Below are 10,335 nucleotides of genomic sequence, written 5' to 3'. Positions count from 1 at the left end.
AATACTACTTAACATGATCAAATGTCATTTTTATATCATTAAAATACTAATTATTTACAGGTAATTACTTAAAATTTATATTTTATAAATTTAAATTTTTATTTAGGGTTTTTTTTTTCATAAGTATACAAAAGCACACTTTACCCTATATCGTTTTCTTTTTAACCCTCAACCTTGTGGGTGACCTTTAATGAACTTTTTATGGGTTTAACAATTAACAATCCCGTAAAAGAAATTTTTGGTGCATTTAAGAGGCAATTCAACACCAAGCAAACTAATGGCTAGGTGTAGGCACTATGGATTCCAAGGCCCTTGTACTAGATTTGATAGATTCATGTCCGATTAAAAATTGTAAAACAATATATAAAATAAGATGTTTTAAAAAAAAATTTACAATAATAAATATGAAAATAATATAAGTAAAATAAAGTGATATTTTTTGAAATTATAAAATGATATTTTATATAATTTTTAATATGTAGATAAAGTTAAATAATACCATTTCCTTCTATTTTCACATTTAAAATATTCTCTATTTAAGAAATTTAAAATATTAATACATTTACATTTATCCCTTATTTAATTTGGTAATATCAAAAATGAAAAATAAATAAATATTATAAATTAAAAAATGGTTTGAAACCAAACCATCAAAGGAGGTGATTGATTAACCATTCAAAGCAAATACCTTACAAGAAACGTTTGAATTTCCATTTGTTGACTTGAGGCGCCTCAGGATCTTACCATGAATACCCAAAAAGTCCTCCTCTCTCTCTTTAGTTTAGGCCAAACTGGTGTCACAGTTTCCTAGTCAGCTTTCAAACAGTTGAACCCACTGGGCCGGTCCAGGCCCACCAGAATTGTCTTCCACGCCAAGCTCCTTGGTCCAAAAAGTTGCCGACTCCTTTCTGGAAACCAGCGTGCCGTGCAGCTGCCCATTTTCCACGGCCACGTGTTGGTTTCTACTTGGGCAGCACTTCAGTAAACCTCACGCAACGAATACCGCTGGTCCTCCACTGGTGAGCTACCACACTGACCGCTTGATTGAAAGAAACTAGAAATGGTCCTCTTCGTGGAAACTGAAAAGGGGTTGGGCCAATTGAAAGATCAAAGAGTTACGCTTTTCAAGACAAATAGACAAATCACTTTTTCCCTTCACCTAATTTTGGTCGTACTCAGGGATGTCCGCATGATTAAGAAATGATTTTCCAATACCCTTTTAAAATTTGGAAATTTGAGGTTATTAAGATTTGATTAATGATTCAAAATATACCTCGCTCAAATCAAAGTTAGCTTTAACAAATTTGGTTACAAATGAATTACTAATCAAACCAAAATTGAACTGGATTTGGATTAAGTTTTTTAATTTGAACCATCCAAATGTAAATTTTGTTCTTGGTGTTGTTATTTTGCACTAGAAGTCTAGAAATTCTACTCATGAATATAACTTTACTCATGAGAAAAGACACTTAACTTTTTCTCAATTCAAAGGGGTTCATCCTATTGTGATCAAATTCAACTGTACTTTGTTGACATTGCCCAATTATAGCGAATCAAGTTTAATATAATAATGTCGTAGTGGTAAACATACAATTATGAAATCACAGGCATAAGATAAAGATAATTGACTTTTAGACCGCCGAGAGCATGCTCAACATCCTACCTCTTTCACATTATATGTACACAAGAAGAGAGAAAGAGAGGTGAAAATGGCCAAGCCATGGAATTCCCAACTTTACAAACAAGCCCCACATATGGGTACGTAGGGTAGCTAGCCATGAGGGGTACCCTAAAACAATGAGAGAGGTCCAAAGTGGGAAAGCAAGCCCCACCACCCACAGGCTACCAGCATATATGCAAAAGCAGTACAAAATATTTGCAATCTTTTTCACACAACCGACCAAAAGAAGCCAAAAATTCAAACATATGCCATTTGTAAAGTCGACCTCCTTGTGGAGGGTAATGCTTTAAAAAGAGCCCCAGCTTTAGGACACCATGCCTTTGGGCTTTGCTCTTCAAAAGATAAACCCTAAACACTTGGATACAGTTTGCTCCTCCATGTCTATCTCTTTCTTTGAATTCTTTTCCCTTCCCTTTTTCCTGTGGAAACGTGATGACACTGTTCATTAAAGAGAAACGTGCATGCGGGAATATAAGATTAGGGTTTCTACAGAATGCGTGCGACCTCCTCAATGTCACACTGTGAGTTGCCTTGCCTAAGTAAAGCTAATTCCCCCTATTTGTACTACCACTTCTCTCATACTTCTACATTCGTTTTATAGTATATATATGTCCATTTTCCTCTCCTCCTTTCACTCAAGCAAGACTCTAGCTATCTCCTGAGACATGTTGGGATATAGTACTGCAGCTTCTCTTCTTCTGCCACCATGGTGCTGCTCTCAACTTTCTGGCGATTCGTGGATACCCATCCCTGATATTTTCCTCCAGAAGAGGCAGTGTAGGCTGCTGTCTCATTTTCATGAGGTGGGTGGCTTTTGTAGCTGCATGAACCCAGATGGGTTGACTTAATTCCAAGGGAAGAATCATGGCATGGAGATCTTCCATGCAAGGGGAATCAAGCTTTCCTGGTCCGATCGGTTATTTTTATTTTATTTATTTTGTTTTGTTTTGTTTTAACATTTTTATACTTATAATTAATTGGTCTGCAATGATGCAGATGTCCGTCATCATCATTTTCTCGTTGTATTATTAATTTTCATGAGTGTTCTAGTAATATGTTGCCAATAAGGGCTAGATAGGAGTGAATTGTAGTGTTGATGTAACAGAGTCAGATCCGAGAATTAATGTAAGGACTGTGTGCAAGTTAATTCTTAATGTAATAACAATCTCATGTATACTCCGGTTTCATGACCAAGTATCCATTAATTGTTTACTTCTTCTCGGTCGTCTTGTGTTCTTTCTTCCACTTTTCCTTTACATGAAATGAAGCTGAAGATACAACACTTAAGTTGGAGAAGAAAATTATCTCCATTTCATGTGAAAATAAGTTCATAGCTGTGAAGCGTTTGAGTTACTGCCTTACTGGGAGATCGGAAATCAAATTTCAAAACATGATCGTGAAAGAACCGGTACAAAATGGGAAAATGATAAGAGTAATTCTTGTAAGAGCCTTCCTCAACTTCTACTCATTGTTAATGCCATGTAGTTCTGTCCACTGTCTAAGAGTCTTGTTCCAATGGTTTGTTTTCAAGGGTGTAGCTAACTAGCATTAATTACTCTATAAATTTCATGTAGTTAAAGAGTAGCTGTTTGATTCCACATATTGGTCAATTGATGACCTTGACTTTCATGTGTGCCTCACCGCTATGCCGTCCATTCCTTGATTGACTCATAATTAATATAGGCAACCGAACATACCATTCTGAACTATTACAAAAGAGCAAGGGTAAATCATGTTTAAAGTAAAGGACTTTGTGCCAAAAGGGGGAGGGGGAAAGCAGGGGAATGCAGCTCTATTTTGGAGAACATGGTGTCCAGTTTCCTAAAGCATTTAAACCTTGTGGGCAACTAAGATAAAATGTCTGATCTATATTTGACTGCATTAGCTTTTGATGGCTGTCTGCTAAATTAGTTGATCTTGTTGATGGAAATTTTCTGGATGGGGCTCACTCTCTTTCTCCTTAGCCCTGACCCACAACGCATAAATGGAGCTAAAACATTCCAATTGAGTATTACTCAAAAGATCAGTATCAGTGGCTGAAGAGACTTCATTATGATAAGGAGATTCTAACAATGTTTGCTTTTCTTCTTCTTCTTTTTCCGTTCTCTTTAATCATGAAAAGGTTAGGTTGACTATAGGTTTGTGTCGTGCCTACTGATCCTGGGGCAGATTCCAGCCATGAGATCTCCAATGCTAGAAACATAATAAAGCCTTTGCTTACTGTAATCATACAGCTCTGTGTTCCTTTTTAACAGGTGAATGATAATCTCTTAACTAAAGGTGCTGTTTGGCACAGGTTTTGAGAGATGGGTATCTCTAGGGAGAAAAAGTTGAGTGCTTCCCCCATTGAACTCATGACATATGGGAGAAGAAAGGTCCCCTCCCATTTTTTTTCACATTGCTGGGGACCCCAGGGTTTCATTTTCATGCAAAACATAAATCATATATGTAGATAGGGCAAATGAAAGCTTTTTCTTCCACATTTTATGCTGGAGAATGTTTCAATCTATGCAAAAGGTAAGCCTTTAACAACATATTGTTGCCCAGCAACTCTTTTGTCTCTCTGATTATCCTTTTGCTTTTTTAAATGTATGTTTGGGTTCATTAATTCTCCAGTGATTAGTGGAGGGAACACACAGCTCGTTTTGCAGCGTGTGATGATGATGAGTGGCACTTGCTTACATAATATATGCACATAAAAAGTTGGTAATTTATCTGGGTCTTGTATTAATTCATTATAGTTCCTCTGGATTTGTTCCCCAGATGGAAAGGAGGGAAATTTTCTAGATTAAGAGGATTGCAATCAATCATGAATATGTACGTATATATAGTACCATAGAGGCTTGTTTCTTCATTTTATAGTTTTTCCTTGAAAAAAATCAGATCTTAACTATTGCACTTATATTAAGCAAATTGTAAGATTATTAAACCAAATGTGACTAAGTTATTTGCCCAAGATGTAAGTCTTTTGTTTGGAGGGAGGTGGGGGGTGGTTCTACAGGCCAAATATATGTCGTATTTTTTTCCTCATGGGTGGGGGTTGAAAAAACTGAAAGTGATGGATCGTGGAAGTAAGTAAAAAAGAAGGAAATAGGGATTATTTTTTATGGCATTTTTCTAAGGCTCAAGGATCAAAATTAAGGGGTGAAAGTAAATCTTTGTAGGTGATTCATTCAACTTTACATGTGTGGAGATTTTTTATTCAATCTTTTTGAAAGCTCTTATGGTATAATCTCTCCACTTTCTTCCTATTCTTCGTGTTTTTGAGATGATGGATTTCCATCTCACGTATTATTAATATATGTTTCTACTAATTTCTAGGTTGAAGAAGCTAGTAAGAAGTTGTACTCCCATTTTTGTTGAAATAGAAGAAATCTTTTCCATCGTTTTTTACCTCATTTGAAAGAGTTTCTTTATGTTATACTTGCTGTCATCTTTGTTATATGTTCTGGGATTATTATTACACCTTCTTGTTAAGTTTTTATTATTGTGGAACAATTTTGAACCCGTGCATGTGAAATATTCACTATTTTCACAAATGTTAGGTATTCCCTGTAACGACCCACACCCAACCATGTAGATATTGTCCGCTTTGGGCCCAAGGGGGCCTTCACGGCTTTAAAACGCGTCTATTTGGTTAAGAGGAGCCTCTACATATATATCGCCAGGAACTTGCTTCCCTATCCGATGTCACAATCGTTGTGTCCCATGGGATTGCGGGGCCAAACAGACAAACACCCCTTACGGGGCCAAACAAACCCCCACATCGGGGTTGGGGATCGGCTCTGATACCATTTGTAACGACCCGCACCCAACCATGTAGATATTGTCCGCTTTGGGCCCAAGGGGGCCCTCACGGCTTTAAAACGCGTCTACAGGGTTAAGATGAGCCTCTACATATATAGCGCCAGGAACATTCTCCCCTATCCGATGTGGGACATCACAAACACCCCCCCATGCAGACACAACGTCCTCGTTGTGTCCCATGAGATTGCGGGGCCAAACAGACAAAGTCAAACAAACCTCCACACCGGGGTCGAGGATTGGCTCTGATACCATTTGTAACGACCCGCACCCAACCATGTAGATATTGTCCGCTTTGGGCCCAAAGGGGCCCTCACGGCTTTAAAACGCGTCTATTTGGTTAAGAGGAGTCTCTACATATATAGCGCCAGGAACTTGCTCCCCTATCCGATGTGGGACATCACAAAAATATTTAGTGCAAAACAGTTTGATCAATGCATGGTAACAAAATATCAATTTCTTTTCCACAATTCAAAATAACATATAAAATAATTTAATTTTATAAATATTGCATTAACTTCCCTTACCTCAAAATGTGCAAAGACCTTGAAGGAAAAATAACCTTGAAAAGTCTACTCCTCACCTAACACAATAAAAAGACCACTATTACTATTTACCTCAAAATATAAATATGATAATCCTAAAAAATTTCTAAATGTTAAGATTAATAATTCTGATTAACAAAGTAATAATTTAATTACTCTATTCCTTATTTAATTAAAATTAATAAATTCTCAATTTGTTTCTAATAACACATTACTAATTTAATTAAATTACAATTTTATTTCATTATAAAATTCTATATATATAATATATATATATTTTGCCAAATCTCTCATTCTATTTATTACGAAAAGACCATTATTACTATTATCTTATTTATTAATCTAAAACTAAATATTATTATTACTCTTTTTTTTTTTTAATTATCCAATTCAATAGTCACCCAACCATTACTCATCTCGGGTACACACCAAAAAGCAAGTTGTGTTTTTTTTTTTTTGCCTAATGATGATTCATTATATATATATATATATATATATATATATATATATATATATATATATATAAAAGCCTCCATAGTACTGCCGCGCCCCACCTGTGTTTTGTTTTTCCATTGCCATCCATTTTATATATATATATAAGGGCTTCCTGGCACACGCACCTTTTGTTTTTTTTTTCTTTTGTTTTTTTTTTTTTTCCTTCTTTCCTTCCAGTATTGTGGACACGCGTTCTTTTTTTTTTTTTTTTCATCTATTAAAATTTAAGATCTCCCAAATTCCAACAATAAAATCAAAATCTTAAATTTTTATTATTTTGATATTAAAATGAATTAAAAATAAAATAATCTAACCCTAATCTAGATTTGGGGTTTTCCAAAAAAAATATATCTAATGTGTTTGAAATTAATCAATGAATCTAAAATATTAAACTAGGGGTTAGATTCTTACCTATAGAGATCTGTTCTTCAACCCTGAAATCTGACTCCAACCTACGTTCTCTGGAATTCTGCGAACAGGAACTCTATTCAGAAAAGAATGGAAAGAATAAAATTTCTAATTTATACCTAGGGTATTTATTTGTAAAATTACCCTTTTACCTTTCTTCCTTTTTATTAAATTAATTAATTAACTAAATTAATTATTATTAGTAATTTCCTAAATTACCCTTAAAAGAAAATGCTTGGGCGTTACATCATTTTTTGTAATGTCCCACATCGGATAGGGGAGAATATTCCTGGCGATATATATGTAGAGGCTCCTCTTAACCAAATAGACGCGTTTTAAAGCCGTGAGGGCCCCCTTGGGCCCAAAGCGGACAATATCTACATGGTTGGGTGCGGGTCGTGACAAATGGTATCAGAGCTTTAGGTTGTGATCTTGATGGGAACTTGTTTAGTTTACCTTTGGGAATAGATGAGTGATGCATTAGTTTAAGTTTCAACTTCATCTAGTCCGATTATTTTATTCCTTATAATTCTGATTTGCTTATTTGGCTTCTTAGTGACAAATTTAGATAGGATTTGTCCTACTTGTGGTAAGAAGCATGGGGGTAGGCCATGCTATAGTAAGACAAAGGCTTGCTTTGGTTGTGGAAAACAGGGACATATGGTTCGGGATTGTCCAGAGAGTAGGGAGTTTGTATTTGGGAAGCCTAAGGAAAAGAATAAAAATGATAGACAGAAGCCTATGGCTCAAGGGCGAGTATTTGCTATGACTCATAGAGATGCTCAAGCTACGTCTGATGAAGTGACAGGTACTCTCCGAATCCACACCTTATTTGCTAGAGTCTTGATTGATCCTGGATCAACACACTCTTTTGTTTCAGTATCTTTTGCTGGTTTGTTGGGTTTGCCTGTTGCTAGCATGGACTTTGATTTGATTGTTGCTACTCCTGTGGGAGATTCGGTTGTGGCCAGTAGAATGCTTAGAAATTGTATTGTGATGATTAGTTATAGGGAAATGCCAGTTGACTTAGTACTCCTTGACCTTCAGGATTTTGATGTGATTTTGGGGATGGATTGGTTAGCTTCTTACCATGCCTCTGTTGACTGTTTTGAGAAAAGGGTGATGTTTAGTATTCCTGGTCAGCCTAAGTTTAGCTTTGAAGGGAAGCATGTGGACAGACCATTGCGTATGATCTCAGCCTTGCGAGCTAGTAGCTTGCTCAAGAAGGGTTGCCAAGGATTTTTGGCTAGTGTGATGAGTAATGAAAGTGATTTGAAGTTGGAAGACATACCCATAGTAAGGGAGTATCCTGATGTTTTTCCAGAGGATTTGCCTGGCTTGCCACCTGATTACTACTCAAAAAGTGCTATTTGATAGCTTTTAATTAATCCTTTTAAACACTTTTGAGTAGTAGTTGGTGCCTTTTAACCCAATTAGCATGTTAAGGCTCCTTGCAATCAATTATAATCAAATTGCCTTAAGTTTTGGTGTTTTGATAGCATTTTGACCACCAAAGCATTACGAGATTGAGGAGAGTGATATGGAATCTTTAGAAAGCTTTGGGAAGCTCAGAGGCATGAAGAATCACAACCTTGAAGCTCTTATGCATAAGTAAAGTGGAAATGCAAAAGGGGAAGCAAAGAGGATTCAGCCGTGGAGCACTCTTGATGACAGTCACTGCAGCTAGTTTTGGAGCACTTCCTGATGTCCAAATTATGCATACAATATGTCATTTGAAAGCTTGGGAAGTCAACAATCCAATGCCTCAAACCGTGTGCAATTTGGATCTGAAATGAGGAAGCTACAGCCATTGGAAGATAACTGCTCCAAGCTGAAGGAAGGAAGACTTCAGTAAAGTGCTGCGAAATCACCATTTTTTGTTGCGAAGTGATTTCGCAGCCTTTTTGCACAGTGCTATGGAGTTCCCCTGAAGCTTCACGCCACGATGGAAGCCAAACACCTCAAGTTGGAAGTCCACTTTGCAAAGGTGTTGAAGCAGCTGGCTACTATGAAGAAATTTCGCAGCTCCTCTTGAGTACCTGCGAAATTTCGCAGACCTCATCTTTCACCTGCGAAGTGGTCCTTAGTGCTTCCTGATATTTGTAACCGACTCTTGGAGATATTTTTCATTAGATTTTTGTTGCTTAAATGCCTAAATTCTCCTTGTAAGTCACCAATGATAGATTTCCTTAGCTTTTAAGTTAGGAATTTGGCAAAATATCATGGGATAGCTGTAATTGGGATTTTTGATATAAAAGGGAGCCCGAGGAGCCTGTTCTGAGGGTTCTGGTTGTTGAACCTTTTGTAAGTTAACAAGAAAGAAATACAGGGAGCTTTAGCTCTTCACTACCTTACCTTCTCACTTCGTATTTTAATATTTTTACCAAGTTATGCACTCTCTGAGGAGCTTTCCCCAGAGAATGAGTAGCTAAGCTTTTTAGTTCCTTGGAGTTAAGGTTGCCGGGAAAGGTTCCAAGTGCTTCAATCAGAAGCTTTGTGGTTTCAGCTATGAATGAAGAGTAAGTGTGTCCTGTGAATGGTTTCTAATGTTTTTAGTTAACTTAAAACACCTTGGAGTCACCTGGGCCAACACTTGGTAAGGCAAGTGATCTCTAACCGTGGAGATTCACTAGTTTACCCCTTACGAGCCTTTGGGAGGTGACTTGAAGGTAGGATTTTCTAGAATAGCCAACACTTGGTAAGCTTTTGGACTCCTAGGAGACATCCATTAGTTACCTCTTGCGAGCTTTTGACGGGTAATCCAAGGTTAAAGATCACCTTGAATGGTAAAGGCTAAGTGAGAGGCTCAAACCATTGCAAGTTGCATCAGTGAGAGAATTAATGCTGAAATCCAATTGAGGGATGCATTTATGCAGCACCTGTTAGAGAATTGACTTTACGTTAATTCTCTAATGTGAGGAATTGAACCAAGTGACCGGAGCTATGCTTTTGCATGAGGAACCTCCCCTGTATACCTAAATCTCCAAGGAATGCTTTTCTTCTTAAGTTATTTTCATCACTTGTTGTGTTGTTAATCTAAGTTCAACCCTTTTTCAACCAAAGTTTGTGTTTTATTTCTTAAGCTAATCTTGAAATGAAACAACACCAATTCACTTTGAATTGGTATCATTTTCAATCTTGAGTACCCTTCCCAGTGGAACGATCCTAGAGCCACTATGCTATAGTAGCTTTGTATTTGCTACCCTAGTTCATGGTGTTATAGGTTAAAAATTTTGTTGATTACACCTGCCATCAAGGAGCACCAGCTGGACATACATCAGCTGAGACACCAATTAGGCATGAATCACCACCAGAGAGAGAGGTAGAGTTCACCATCGATCTGGTACCAGGAACAGGTCCTATGTCTAAGGCCCCATACAGGATGGCACCTGTGGAGCTTAA

The 10,335-nt window shown here is 37.0% G+C and overlaps 1 long non-coding RNA gene across 1 annotated transcript; it reads left to right on the top strand.

The window, feature by feature from the left end:
- Positions 1 to 1,988: 1,988 nt before the first annotated feature.
- Positions 1,989 to 2,897, top strand: LOC117905014. Its single transcript, XR_004649644.1, has 2 exons — positions 1,989 to 2,202; positions 2,283 to 2,897. It is a non-coding gene; the product is annotated as an uncharacterized LOC117905014 (long non-coding RNA).
- The last annotated feature ends 7,438 nt before the right edge of the window (positions 2,898 to 10,335 follow it).

This window comes from Vitis riparia, chromosome 17 (assembly GCF_004353265.1).
Source record: "Vitis riparia cultivar Riparia Gloire de Montpellier isolate 1030 chromosome 17, EGFV_Vit.rip_1.0, whole genome shotgun sequence".
In the NCBI taxonomy this organism is placed as follows: Eukaryota; Viridiplantae; Streptophyta; class Magnoliopsida; order Vitales; family Vitaceae; genus Vitis; species Vitis riparia.
This window is presented reverse-complemented; position numbering and strand designations above follow the sequence as displayed.